General features: G+C 33.4%; 2 pseudogenes; both read right to left on the bottom strand.

Annotated features, from left to right (window-relative positions):
• Positions 1 to 3,449: 3,449 nt before the first annotated feature.
• Positions 3,450 to 4,070, bottom strand: LOC132172142 (cysteine proteinase inhibitor 5 pseudogene; annotated as a pseudogene).
• Positions 4,071 to 11,563: 7,493 nt separating this feature from the next.
• On the bottom strand, positions 11,564 to 11,917 carry LOC148589976 (cysteine proteinase inhibitor 5 pseudogene; annotated as a pseudogene).
• Positions 11,918 to 15,668: the final 3,751 nt, after the last annotated feature.

Below are 15,668 nucleotides of genomic sequence, written 5' to 3'. Positions count from 1 at the left end.
AACTGGTTAAGTTGCTGGCTTCTTCACCAAGAGAATGGCCCCAATGAATTGATTGCACCTATAAGGTGTTAAACTTTGGACCTTGAAGGAAGTAATATCTCAGGACCAAGGCATTCACCTTTGATAAGTATAGAGAATAAGTTTAACTAGTTCGAAAATAAGTCAAACCTAATTTAGTTGGGTTCTATCCTATCCTCAAAAACAAAATAGAAATGCTATAAGGATTTTTAATAGTACACTTTTTGACCTAACAATCAAAATTACCATTCAATTTTGGATATAATTGTAATTTTTGTTGCCACGTAAGAGAGTAAGCACTTGAAAGTGGGTGTAGCAATTTTTAGAACAAAAATACATAAAATAAATAAATAAAAAATAATCACATTAGCAATTTACAATCTTTTATTATAAATGACAAATTTTCCTCTGAATAGAAAATTTCTCGAATTCTACTAAATTGATATACATTCTTAAAGCACGTGATTCTTATATACATTTAATATGATTAACATAGCATATGATTATATGTCAATTTAATAGGCTGAATTGAAAGAATTTCCTCTAACCTAATTTTTTTAAAAAAAAAAACTTTGTCCTACCTTACCTATATATTCAAATGCATCTTATATGTGCTATATTTTCACTAATTCATAGTCAAACAAAAACAACTAAAGAAATTCAAAAAAATAAAAATAATAGCCCTTTTTATTGTTGCAAGGGTCATCATCTCCATCTCTTTTGTTGGGCATCAACTTGCCCATGCTTCCAGCCAACGCCAACTGCTTTCCACCTTCACATTCAACCCCACATCTTTTTCTTTTAAGCCATTAACTGGTCATCTTCAAACTGTGCCCTTTCAACTAAAATCACCTTTTTGGTCATTGAATTTCCACTTCTGCAAGCCTGCACCAAGATTCGGGTCTTCTTGTAATTATTTTAAGGGAAAATTTCACTAAAGACTCTCGAACTTTCACTCATTTTAAAATACCTCCTTAAACTTTAAAATCTCTCAATTTAATCTCCTGAACTTTCAATTGCTCTCAATTTGGACCCATCCATCAATTTTTGCTGTTAAAAATACAAAAAAAAAAAGAGACCAAAATATCTCTGATTTTTTAAAATAAATAAATAAAAAAACGTTTTGGAAGTTGAAATTTTATACAAAAGTCAGGGGTATAAACGTCATGTAACATTTAAAATATGACGGAGGGGTCTAAATTGAGAGCAATTGAAAGTTCAGGAGACTAAATTGAGAGATTTTGAAGTTTAAGGGGGTATTTCAAAACGGGTAGAAGTTCGGGACTCTTCAGTAAAGTTTCCCCTTACTTTAATTCAGTCTATTTAATTGACATATATCCTTAAAGCATGTGATTCTCACATGTACTTGAGTATAATTAACATATCATTTGTATTCTAAAAAGAATAATTTTAAATGTTCAACTTTAATCATACTTTCATATAACTAAGCTGATATGGCAGTGTCTATCAGTCTTTATATATTGTTTTTCTTTTTTAATAAAAGATTGATCCAATGGTTTATGGACACTACTACATTAATTCAATTGAACGAGAGTTAAATATATAGCACTACTGTCTAAAATAAAACTTTGTTCGCATGTGCCTAGAGTCTCACTTTCTTAACGCTATAATCATTATAAAAAATAAAAAAAACATTAAAAAAAAAAAAAGCCTGTTCATCACCATTAAAATGAACTAAAAATAGGTAGTAATCATCTAACCAAAGAACTATGAACCATCACAATATTAGGTTGTCCTCACAGTTCTTCTAGATTGCCCACCTCTTAAAACAAGGCAAGTAAGAATTATAAAATTAGAAAAAAAATATATATATATACCATATTTTTATCTCACAACTATTTTATAATATTAACGTAATAATCATAATCAATCATAATAATTAATTTAATAATTGTGAAATAAAAATACGTTACTCTAAAATCAAATACCAACCATTCCATAAAAATATGGGTGAAGTCGTGAAAAGCTAGGCAACCTTGGAATAATAGCCATCTAAAAAGAGAAACAATTCATAATGTCGAAGAGCTGTAAAATAACTTGATGTGGTATCCAACAATTTTAATTTTTAGAAAGTCATAATCTTTTGATTGATTGTTCTTTTAGAATAATGTTATAAGTATTCTTAGAGTCGTCCTAAATGTGATGTAGCTTTTAAAATCACTAATAGATAAAAAGTCAATAAATCACATCTCAAATTCAACGGTGATTTTAAAAGTCACATCATATTTGGGATGACTGTAGGAAGACTCTAGAAAGACTTATAGCATTACTCGTTCTTTTAATTTCACATAATATCTTGAAATCTATGATAAGATAAGAAAATTTTAAGACAATGATTGATGGATAAATTAGTCATCAATGCAGGAAACAAGCCATAAAGAGAGGATTTCACTCAGATTTTGCCTTAAATTTTGCCATTTCAAAGAAGAAAAAATGGATAGGTGAATGTATTGATACAAAATAAAACAATTTATGAGATTCTACAAAATTCTCCTCCTTGAAACACTGGTGACCAAAGAGTATTTTAGGAATAATACTATAAGTCTTTTTAGAGTCATCTCAAATGTGATGTAACTTTTAAAATCAGCAATAGATCAAAAGTCAATAAATCATATCTTAAACTCTAAGGTGATTTTAAAAGTCATATCACATTTGGGATGACTCTAAGAGGACTATATGAAGACTTATAACATTACTCGTATTTTAGTACACGATAAAATCTTAGGCATCTTATCCAAATGGCCTGCCGTTTACTATTAAGGTCTTGACACAAAATAAATTTTTTATGTACTCCAATAAGAAAGATGATTCATTAGCGTGGAACAATAAAACTAAATGTTACAAAATTAAACACCAAATGAGGACCTTCTCTATCACTGAAATTTATTTTGATTTCAGGTTCTAAAATGCATATCCTGGAACAAATTTAGAGTAAGTTTTGTCTGTCAATTCACCTATTTGGACGTACAGGTAAACTTTATAAACTATATCACATGATCGATCATGTTAGCAATTCAAACACTAAAAACTGTTAAAAATTCCGACCAGATCGATCATTCTGCCAAAAAGATTGTCTTTTTAAAAAAGTTCCATTTGAAACGGATGTTTGTGGTGCAACTGGAGTTGTCCATATTGACAGTTTTTTAGCACAAACTCAGTGGTTTGAACACAATCTTATATATCCATCAAAAAAATTATAATCATTATTGTGATTTTCATGTTTATAAAAACATTTACTGGGTTTTTAGAAACTGTTGGCAACCACTCCGCCGGGGTAGGGTCGTCCCTGCCGGTGGGTTGCTAATTATACATTTACGCTTTTAATTTCTTATCCACGATATTATATATATATAGCAAGCAAAAGTCGAGAAAATAGAAATCAAATTACCATACAAATCTGACAATTAATAAAAACCTTTGATAACTTCTTAAACTTAATTAATTAATTAATTCTCCAAATCCAGTAAACAAACAAATACCGGCGTTAACATTAATACAGGAAACACACAAAATCACCCACTCCAAAACATCTACGGATGCAGCTAATCTTCATCCAAATTTATATTCCGGCTAACCAAAATAAACTTAGGGCCGGGTGTGAGTGTCCTTAATCTGCTTAAACGAGGTGAGGTTCCTGAAATTCTCCCATGGCTTCTCCCACACAACAGCCTCGTAGTGTTTGGTCACGGACCCGTCCTTGGCCTCCAAGTCGAGCCGGTAGTTCGTTCCGGCGACGACCTGGGTCTCGCCCTTGACCACGCCCACGAACTTCAGGGCGGCCTTGGACGACTTGTTGTACTCTGCCACAGCGAACTCACCGATCTCTTTCACGTGCGGGTCGTTGACGTTCTTTATCGGCTGCCACCCGCCAACGAGAGCACCTCGGCCGCCGACGGCGGAGGCCAACAGGGGAAGGACGAGAAGGGTGAAAAGGTAAAAGCACAGGGCTTGGGCTTTCATTGTAACCGTTGGTTTCTTCTCTGATGGGTTTTGGTAACGAAGTGTGAGCGTGAGAAAGAATGGTTGGTGGGAGACCGTTTATATAGGGGTCGTGGGACGTGGATAACGGGCAACGGCTGCTTATGGAAAAAAGTTGCATTTCTGCGGATGAGATTTGGCCTTGGAGTTTCAGGAAATTACAGTGGGCCCGGAACCGACATACGTTACGTGGAAGAAAATGTGTATGTGTTGGGATGTGGGTCTTGGTGGATTTACAGCCGTCAGATTTTAACAAAGATGGATACCAGTATACACGTGGCAGCTAGAAATAAGGGAGATTGGAGGTCGGGGAAGTTGGGTTGCGAACTTCCGTCGTCCATCCACGTGATGATGTGATGTGTTGGTCTGTTTTGTACGCGGCTGTGATTGGAGAGTGGGTCCCGCTTGATGGATTTGGTTCAGTTGGATTTCGGTGTACCGTTACGGTGTGCAGGGTGCTGTGTGCTATGTTCAGTGTGCTATAGCCTATCTAAGCAATCTCCGGTCCTGTTTGGTAACAGTTTTGAAAATAGTTTTTTGTTTCTAAAACAGTAAAGCGCGTTTTTTGTACTGTTAATGTGCGTTTGACAAACTATTTTAAAAACAAAAACAAGTGAAAATAAAAATACCAAAAAACTAAAATTTAGGGGTGAAGTAAAAGAGTACACGGTGTACATTTTTTTTTTTTTTATAATTAAAAATAAATAAAATTTTTGCACAGGCGTGTGCAGCACGCCGTGTGCTGTGTATCACGACTCAAAATTTAAATATAATTTTTTTTTTTTTTACATGTCCGCATAAAAGGAGGAGAAGACTTCGAACTAGTAACTTCTGTTTCATTAGGCGTGATCCCAGCCGATTGAACTACACGAAATTTAAATATAATTTATACATGTCTTTTAAAACAGTTTTAAGTATTTTCATTTAGGCTTCTTTGTTTTTTTTCTAAATCGAGAGAAATATTGTGCTTATTGTTATTTACTTATATATAATATTAAATAATTTTATAGTTTGTCAAACGTTTTTTTAGCCAAAAAAAAAAAAAAAATTTGTTTTTTGTTTTTGTTCTCCAAAATAGTTTTCATAAACAAAAAACCGTTTTTCTTAAAATTTTGTTAGATGGCTTAGGGTGAGTTACATTAGAGGGAAAAAAAAAAAAAAAAGTGTGGATTCATGCTTAACAATAATAAGAGAAGTTGAATTAGTAAATACTTTTATTTTTTATTTTCGAAAAAAAAAATGCCTTACTTATTGTGCAATAAATGGAATAAAAGGCAATCTGAGACCAAAATAATAATAATAATAAAATTTAAAAAGGACTAAAAGGCAAAAACGAAAAAATCAGGTAAGCCATCCATGGAGCCCGTGACCCTTCCAAGATTGCCAAAGCGGTATCGGTATGATCATGAGTCACTTCCACGCAGATTTTGATTGCGAAATGATAACAAACCTTGTAAATGGTTAGTTTGGATTTCAAAACATACAATTTCATTTGAATAATAATTTTTTATAAAATATATTTTTAAATGATATATTTTTATAATTTTAAATAAAATTACACTTTTGACCGGCAAAATACCAAGCCAGACAGACACTAATAACATGTTTGAGAAATACAGTTTTTAAGTAAAAATAACATATTTTAGTAAAATTTTTATTTTTAAGTTTTTACTAAAAGTGCATTTTAGCAATTTTTGAATTTTTTGGACATTTAAAAGCACTTTTTAATTTTTTTTTTTTTTTTTTTATACCAAACAAGTAGTTTTTGAATACGAACTTCTCAAACGCACGTTCAAACATACCTGAGGTGCAAATTTTATTATAAAGATTTCAGCTAGCTAGCTCTTTTTCCCTCTCCCACTCATAGCAGTTGAGGTATTTCTATCAACCACACGATCAGATTAACTGTGGCCAAAGCACAATAACACCAAATTAGCTCACTATTCTGTTTGATAAGGTCTGGAGATTCATTTTTTTAAAAAAAAAAGAATATAAAAACAACTAAAAATTAAACGAAACAAAAAATTCAAAAAACCAAATTGAGACTAGCTAACTGAAAATAAAGCCACTAATCATATTACTGTTTGGAATTTGTATAATTAATTTTCGGAAAGATTTCTCCCATTAGTGTGGAAATCTTGTGAAGAACAAAAGACCTTAAGAACACACAATCTTAAGTACATAAAATATAGATAGTAGAAATAGTATTTGTATTTTCCTGGAACTATATATATGACTATAGAGTCTCAACTCAACTTTTCACCAAGAGATACAAACCAAGAGTTGTCTCTTGACCGGTTACCTCTACTAGAAGTTATATTGTCTTCATACAATCTGGTTGTATGAAGGTATACAATCTGGTTGTATGAAGGTATAGGTACAACCACATGCACTTCACATTGATCAATTAACATCTAATTAAATTAAAGTTTTGGGTGATGTGTTTATTTATGTATTCCTTAAATTTATTAATTGATCATAAACCACAAGGATAGAGTATAAAGACAAGTGGCTACCTCAGGCATGGAGGCCGCACCCTAAACATAAACCCCTACAAAGAGGGAGAGTATTATTACATGCAACACACACAATGATCACCCACTACAAAGCATAACGCTCTTGAACCGAAAGTCAAGCGAGACTAAACGAGAGAAGCCTCAATATCCCCGAAGCATTCTGTATTATAGCCACGTAGGTGTTGGTCACGCCCCCGTCCTGCACCGTCAGGGTGAGCCGGAAGTTCGTCGTCCTGGGATAGACTTCAATTTGGCAGCCACTAATCACCCCCTCGAACCAAAGGTCCTTCTTAGATGACTCATTGTAATCTGTTACCGCTGTCCACCCGTAGTTTTGAATTACCCGGTCGTTCACGTTCGGAATCGGCGTCCACGCGGCATCGTGCGCCGCTGCCAACATAGGAAGGACGAGAAGAAGAATATGAAGGTAGACGTAGAAGCACTGGGATTTCATTGTAACCGGTACTGGTTTTTCTGTTATGGGTAAATGTATATGATCAAACTGTACCTGAGAGGATGGAAGGTTGGCGGGTGCTTGGTTTTATATAAAGGGGGTCGTGGGACGCCGATAACGGGTACTTTTAGCAATGACGATCATTTGAGGTACACGTGTTACCCAGCATGCTTCCATTGTCTTCTCATTGAACACCTGGGCAGCTAAGGTGTCAAGCTTACTTGACAGCAGGTGGGTAGAGTGCATGTGGGATGACCAGCTTTTACATCTTATAAAGGGGAGCAATTTTCCCCCCATTTACTCACAGCTCAAGTGAGCGTGAGATGAGGGAGAGAACCGGAAGAAGAGAAGAAAGAAAGAGGAAGAAAAGAAAGGAAAGAGAGAGGAGAAAATAAGGAGAGAAGGGAAAAGAGAACAAAAGAAAGAAAAGAAAGAAGAGAAAGAAAAAGGGGGATGAAGAAAAAAATAAATAAATAAATGAGAACTCTCCAAGGTAATATTTTCATATCTTTTATGGTATTTTTAGTATGAAGCTAAACTCTAATTTTGTAGTTGGAATTAAATTGTGGCTTTTAGTGTATAAACACTTGAATTGCTATTTGGAGAAGGTAATTATATTTAGAGTGTTAAATATTGATCATAAATTATTATGGGATCCATAGAAGTTGATGCTTATTGGTTTTAGATACTAATACGTCTTGTGATAATTAGAGTGATTGTTGTAAATGTTTCTAAGGTTTTGATATTAGGAGTAAGTTGCTAAATTAAATGGCTTAGGAGGAGAATAATAGTATGTCTAGATAAACTTCTTGATGATTCTATAGCAATAAGAATATTATAACCTTGGTGTTTTAGTATAAAGCAATTGATTAAATTAAGACCTTAGTGGAGTTGATTCCTAGAATTCTATGTGAGGCATATAAATCAAGCTTGGTAGGGTTGATGTTACTATAATGTTTTTGGCTAAGGATAGATGATGATAGGATAAAGATTAGAGTTAAGATCCTTATCAACTAAAGTGATACATGATTGAGACTTGAAAACGAATTGATGACTAAAGTACTTTTTATCTCCGTTGTAGGAATTGTGAGTTGGATGCGGGTTCAAAATAAGAGCATATATGCAATGCCAGGTAAGGGGACACAACACCAAAAACCCCAACAAATTTTATTATAAATCTTTGAAAAAATGTTGGGGATTTTATAAAGAATTTACTTACATGATTTTCAATTGCACTTCTTTTCATATTTTAATGCCAAGTTTTATTCAATCATATGTCATTGTTTAAGAATTTTACGTGTTACAGTTACCCTACTTCATGATTTATGCATAACTGCAATTATGAATGAAAAGAGCTCTTAAAGTTTATGGCATAGCATACAGTTACGAATGATCTTACAAATCATATGAAATATTATATGTGCATTCATGGTTATAAATATTTAACCCGAGATACAATTATAGTGACGATCGGTACCGCATAGGGTAGCATGGCAAGCACACCAAATGACGGTTACTAGAAGGTGTGTGCTACCAGGTAGTTGACCTTCACCTAGGGAAGTTCTCAACCTGGTAGCTCTCCCCTATGACGACAAGATGAGCATATAGGTCCTTCAGAACAAGCCAACATGCACTGCTTATGGTAAATTTGTGGTGTCGGGTCAAAGGGTAAAACAATTATTTTGAAATGAAAGTAAAAAGAAGTGCTTACTCATTTTGCAACTATCATGCTTATTTTGTTAATTATGTTATTCTGCATAAATTGTTATTGTGCATAACAATTAAAGATTTTGACATAGAAATCTGCATAGCATGTTTTATAACATCTTGGTGTTGTGACTACTTACTAAGTTGTCGAACTCATCCCTTCTCCCTATACATCTTTTTCAGATTGCTCTATATATCGTAGTACTGAGGACATGGGTACCGGTGGGCCTCTTGTTGTTAAAGATCCTATCGCTGCTTTATGAACTAGCAGGAGTAGTAGCAATAGAAGTGTTTGGGACTCCATTCTATAGACTAGACAGTTTTGGATAAGCATAGACGGTGTAACTTTATTGCTTATGAGATTATTGAATACTAGCACATTATGTGTTTGTGATTTTATAATGAGAGATTATAGTACTCTGGCGACGTTATGTCTCTGTGGTGATCTTATATTAGGATAATTATTTTTATTTTGTTTTAATAAGAATATGTTACAATTGCTCTCAATCACTCTACCTCTAGAACTTGGGGCGTTACAAAAAATATAAAAAGGCCCTCCAAATTAACTACCAGTCATTTATGATTTAGCCCCACAATGTTCAAAATGTAATAAAATAGCCTTCAAAACTACCAGTCAGTTGCAATTTGGCCACTTCGTTAGTCAACACCGTTAAATTGGATAGAAAATGCAATATGACGTCCTTTCGAAAAGGTTAAGTTACTTTTTTTTTTTTTTGAAAGAAAAGGTTGAGTTACTAAAATGCCATTTTGAAAAAAAAAAATTCAATTAAAAAAATACCCCTCAAAACGACGTCGTTTGGTAAACCCTAAAAAAAATAAATAATCAATTTTAAAAAAAATTTAGAAGGTGTGGTTTAGGGGTGGGGGTGGCTGCCATAGGCCTGGGGGTGGCTCATCTCTCTCTCTGGTCCTCTATATTCTCCTTCAATGGCCGTATTTTTGTCCCTGGTGCTCCAACCTGAAAGTGTGTCTTTCAAGTTGAACGGCAAAACTCTGAAATTTCATATTATGCAGATGATGAAGATGGGAATCGTAATAAGTATGCTAAAAGGGGTAAGTAGATAGCTTTCCAAAATTGAATTCAAGTTGTTTTTTTCTTCATCAAGACATTTGTTCACAGAAAATATGGCAAACAAAGCCATCCAACTCTAGGACTGAACAGACTTCGTCATCTTCCTGTGGGTTTCTCATTTGTCGGTCCATTTCGACACAAGTTTTTAAGAGCTTTGCTTCCTTTATGGTCAAGTGCATTACCAACTTTACGAGTGACGGCACCCCCACGGAAGGATGCATCAAATGCCAATGATGTCCCTGAAGGTTGTGTGCGACATCAAAGATCATCAAGGATGGATCCCATGGCCTGGGGATGGCTCACTCGGTACCCCACAGCCCTTTTTTTTTAATTAATTTTTTAATTATTATTATTATTATTTTTTTAGGGTTTGCCAAACGACGTCGTTTTGGGAGTATTTTTTAAATTGATTTTTTTTCCCAAAATGCAATTATAGTAACTTAACCTTGCTAAAATGATGTCGTATTGAATTTTCTATCCTATTTGACGGTGATGACTAATGAAGTGGCCAAATTACAACTGATTGGTAGTTTTGAAGGTTACTTTATTACATTTTGAACATTGAGAGGCTAAATCGTAAATGATTGGTAGTTTGGGAGGCTTCTTTTTTTTTTTTTTTTTTTTTTTTTTTTTTTTTTAATGTGAATTAAGGATAAATTTGGAGTTTTATAAAAAAATCAGGGGTATAAAGCTCATTTTGGTCACTTTTAACGTTTAAAATCTGACGAAAGGAAAGTACATTACATCAAATTAAAAGTTCAAGGAGTGAAATTAATAGTTTTTTGAATTAAGAGAATCTTCTCAAAATACGTGGTACTAGTTCATGAGTTTTAAGTGAAATTTCCCCCATTTTTTTTAAAAAATTTTTGTTGCTAACACAATTTAATTTAATTAGGCGTCCATTTTAAATGAAACAACGTACCTTCAAGAAAATTGCATGGGAATAATTTGTTGTTTTTTCTGAATAATTTATTTTATTGACAATAACACCAAATCAGCTAACTATATATTCTGTTTGATAAGGTTTGGAGATTCATTTTAAAAAACAAGAATGTCAAAAATAATATAGAAATATATAAAAACAACTAAAAATTAAACAAACACAAAGTTCCAAAATCCAAATTGATACAACTTATTGAAAATGGTTAACCAGAAAAACAAATTGATCGATACAATATTGATCCAAGTATAATGGAACATATATTGTTAGTACATTATTTTTATTTTTATTTTTTATTTTTTGTGTAATATATTGTCTGCATATTATCTATTGGGACGAAAGTTACGATGAAGGTATAATTTACAAAATATTGGTTAGATTTAAGTTCTAAGGCTGGCAAAATAGGTACCTGGCAGGTACCCGTTTATCCTATGCATGTTTTTTTATAATAAGATTTCAGATAATTCATTCATCTAATCTAAAATCTTATTATAAAAAAGCATGCGTAGAATAAACAGGTATGTGCCAGGTACCTATTTTGCCAGCCTTAGATTTAACGGAAAATTTTAACAAAGGATTTAATTTATCATAAATGTAATACGCAAGGAATAATTTGTTTAAAGTTTATGGTGATATGTTTATTTATTTTTTCCTTGAATTTATTGATAAACCACAAGGATAGAGTATAAAGACAAGAGGCTGCATGCCTCACCCTCAGCCAAGAGCATTATTACATGCAACACACGTACACAATCACCCACTACAAAGCATAACGCTCTCAAACTGAAGGTTAAACGGGAAGAAACGAGAGAAGGCTCAATATTCCCGAAGTAACCTTAGGGCCGGTTGTGAGTGGTCATTAGCTGCTTAAACGAGGTGAGGTTCCTGAACTCCACCCATGCCTTCTCCAACACAACAGCCTCGTAGTAGTTCTTGGTCAAGGACGTGACAGACCCGTCCTTGGCCTCCAAGTCGAGCCGGTAGTTCGCCCCGTCGATGACCTGGGTCTCGCCATTGACCACGCCCACGAACTTCAGGGTGGCATTGGACGACTTGTTGTACTCTGCCACTGCAAACTCACCGATCTCCTTCACGTGCGGGTCGCTGATGTTGACCGGCTGCCACTCGCCGGTGGCGGAGGCCAACAGGGGAAGAACGAGAAGGTAAAAGCACAGGACTTGGGCTTTCATTGTAACCGTTGGTTTCTTCTCTGATGGGTTTTGGTCTGGAAGCGTGAGAGAGAATGGTTGGTGGGGGCTCGGTTATATAGGGGTCGTGGGACGTGGATAACGGGCAACGGCTGCATATGGAAAAAATTTGCATTTTGCGGATGAGATTTGGCCTCAGAGAGGGACTCCTTGTGGTTTGTAGTTGGATTTCGGTGTACCATTTTACGATGTGGAGGGTGCTGTACTGCTGTGTGCAGTGTGAAGTTGGGTTGAGAACTCCCATCGTCCATCCACCTGATGATGTGATGTGTTGGTCTGTGAATGGAGAGTGGGTCCCGCTTGGTGGATTTGGTTCAGTTGGATTTCGCCATTTCGGTGTACCATTTACGATGCGGAGGGTGCTGTACTGCTGTAATGCTGTGTGCAGTACATGTATGAAGTTGGGTTGAGAAGTTACATCGTCCATCCATGTGATGTGTATTGTACGTGTTACACATTTCAAAATTTAGATATTTATTATTTTAAAAAGTGTATTAGCAACTTATAGGATATTGACATATTATTTAGGATAAACTTTATTTTGCCCTTTTGAATTTTCATTAGATTTTATAAACCCTCTAAACTTCAAAATCTCTCATTTTGAACTCTTAAATTTTCAATTACTCTCAATTAGAACTCTTCTATTAATTTTAACCGTTAAAATATAAAAAAAAGACTAAAATGTCATTAATTTCCATTTTTTTTTTTAAATAAAAAAACTTTTTGAAAGTTGAAATTTTATATAAAAGTCATGGGTATAAACGTCATGTAACATTTAAAATCCGACGAAAGGTCAACATTGAGAGTAATTGAAAGTTCATGGGTCCAAAATAAGAGATTTAGAAGTTCGGAGGATTTGTAAAATCGAGTGAAAGTTAATGAGGCCAAAGTAAAATTTTTCCTATTATTTAAGAACCAATTTTTTTTAAAAAAAATTTGAGATATGTATCATTTCTTGTCTTTGTATGTGCAGGGGCTGTGATTAGAGAGTGGGTCCCGCTTGATGGATTTGGCTCAGTTGGATTTCGGTGTACCATTACGATGTGGAGGATGCTGTATGCAGTGTGCTATAGCCTATCTCAGCAAACTCAGGGGCATTTTTGGTAACAGCTTTGAATTAGTGAAAAAACAACAAAAAATTGTTTTTTTTTTTTTTTTTGTTCTCGAAAATAGTTTTCATAAACAAAAAACAGTTTTCTTAAAATTTTGTTAGATGGCTTTGGGTGAGTTACATTAAAAAAATAAATAAATAAAAAAAGGTGTGGATTCATGCTTAACAATAATAAGAGGAGTTGAATTAACAAATACTTTCATTTTTATTTTCGAAAAAAAAAAATGCCTTACTTATTGTGCAATAAATGGAATAAAAGGCAATCTCAGACACACACCCAAAAAAAAAAAAAAAAAAAAAAAAAGGGACTAAAAAGCAAAAATGAAAAAAAATAGGCAAGCCAACCATGGTGCCCGTGACCCTTCCAAGATTTCTAAAGCAGTATCATGAGTCACTTCCATCCGATTAGCTAATGAATTTTTAAAAGTCTCTAATAATTTGACTAGTTATATTTTTATTTTTATATCATTTAAATATTATTAAAAGTGAGAAAAGTTTTTGAAAAAAAGAGAACATGTGAGAGAAAAAGCAGAAAAAAATTTGAAAAAAATAGAAAACAGGTAAGAGAACAATAAAAAATAAAATGGGTCTCTTGAAAAGTGTTTCTACGTTTAGCCTTTTTTTTTTAGCTCTTCCAATCAAATATCTATTTTACATTTTCTTTTGGTTAATCCAATGTACTGGGTTTTTTAAACATTTGAAGAATCATTTTAGATAAAAGTAACATTTGGCTCTTCCATTGGAAATGCTGGAAGAGCCATATTTTTATGTAAAATGGCTTCTCAAAACTCACTTTTATCTAGTTTAGCTAAGCTATTTTTAAATGTCTTTACATCCGATTAGTTATATTTCTATCTATTCTATTAAAATATTATTAAAAGTAAGAAAAATTTTGGGAAAAAGAGAACATGTAAGAGGAAAAATTGGAAAAGTTTTGGGAAAAAGAAAACATGGAGAGAAAAAGTAGGAAAAAATTTGGAAAAAAAGAGAAATCAGGTGAGAAACAATGAAAAATAAAATAGCTCCCTTGAAAAGTGCTGCTACATTTAGTTTTTTTTTTAGCTCTTCCAATCAAATATTTATTTTGTATTTTCTTTTGGCTAATCCAATGCAGAGGGTTTTTTAAACATTTGAAGAGCCATTTTAGATAAAAATAACATTTGGCTCTTCCATTGAGAATGCTCTAACTATTTAAGAGCATTCCCAATGGAGAGCTAAACTGTAGTTTTATCTAAAATGGCTAATCAGATTTGTAAAAAACCTTCAACATTGGATTAACCAAAAAAAAGAGTCCTGCTATGCCAGCTATCAAATTTTGGCAGCCTAGTGTCGGACATATATTAAATTTTTTTTTTTTTTTTGTTAGTTAAATTTCTATGAGTTAATATTTAGTTTCTAATGCATCAAAACCTGTTTTTGAATTCAAAACTAAAACCTAGGGGTAGAAAGTTGATCCTTTAGGGATAATATCACTTAAAATGGATTCAATCATCCTAAATTTGGTGCTATTGCCTTAAATTTGGTGCTAATACCTCAAATTTAGTGTTAATACCTCAAATTCAAATTCCCCTTTAATATCTCTCTTCTTCAATTAAAAAAAAAAAATAGTAAAATGTCTAACGCTTGACTGCCTCATGGCAGCGGGTAATCTCTATTCCAACAAAAAAAATCAAAATGGATGTTTAATTTATTCGATTAGCCAAAAAAAATGCTACATGTATGGGCACTTTCTCAGCAGCCATTTCATTTTTTTTTTAATTATTTCTCTCACCTGTTTTCTCTTTTTCCAAAATTTTCTCCTCTATTTCTCTTCTACATCTCTATCTTTCCAAAATTTTCTCCCACTATTTCTCTCTCTACATCTATTTTTTCCCAAAAGTTGAAAAATAATATATTTAGAAAAAATATAATCCTTATAAAAAAAAAATACAAAAATATATAAATGATATAGATAAAAATATAACTAATTGGATGTAGGAGGCATTTAAAAATTCATTAGTTAAACTAGATAAAGTGAATTTTGAAGAGTCATTTTGCATAAAAAATTGGCTCAACCATTGGGAATGCACTTAGTTTGGATTTCAAAATATACAATTTAATTTGAATAATAATTTTTTATAAAATATATTTTTGTCCAAATATTCTCCTCAAAAGATGGAGTAGAATGAAATAGAGTTGGGAAAATTAATATTTGTAAAATAATTTCAACAATATAATGAAGGTGGAATTAAATTCAGCCGGCAAAAAAAAAAAAAAAAAAATATATATATATATATATATATATGGAACAAACGATGAAGTAGAGAAACTCGAGGAGAAGCCAAACTCTCAACCCTCCTCATGATCGACTACCTCTGCTGAACTCTCAAAGTAGCTGAGCTCACCCTCGAGGGTATTCCGCAAGAAATGGCCTACCACCTCTTCACTCGAAATAGTTTGGTCGGCAATTTAATGTGATAGACTAACCACCTACTCTAAGGTAAAATAGTAGTTGACCACTCTTCAGAGGGTTGGTTGACCGGCCACTTCAAGGGTGGTCTAACCACTTCATGGCTTTTTTGAAAAAAACTTAATTTATTTTAGACTCTTAAACTACCACGTGCTTCGAGAATATCACTCAAA

Source organism: Corylus avellana, chromosome 1 (genome assembly GCF_965113065.1).
Source record: "Corylus avellana chromosome 1, dhCorAvel1.hap1.2, whole genome shotgun sequence".
In the NCBI taxonomy this organism is placed as follows: domain Eukaryota; kingdom Viridiplantae; phylum Streptophyta; class Magnoliopsida; order Fagales; family Betulaceae; genus Corylus; species Corylus avellana.
This window is presented reverse-complemented; position numbering and strand designations above follow the sequence as displayed.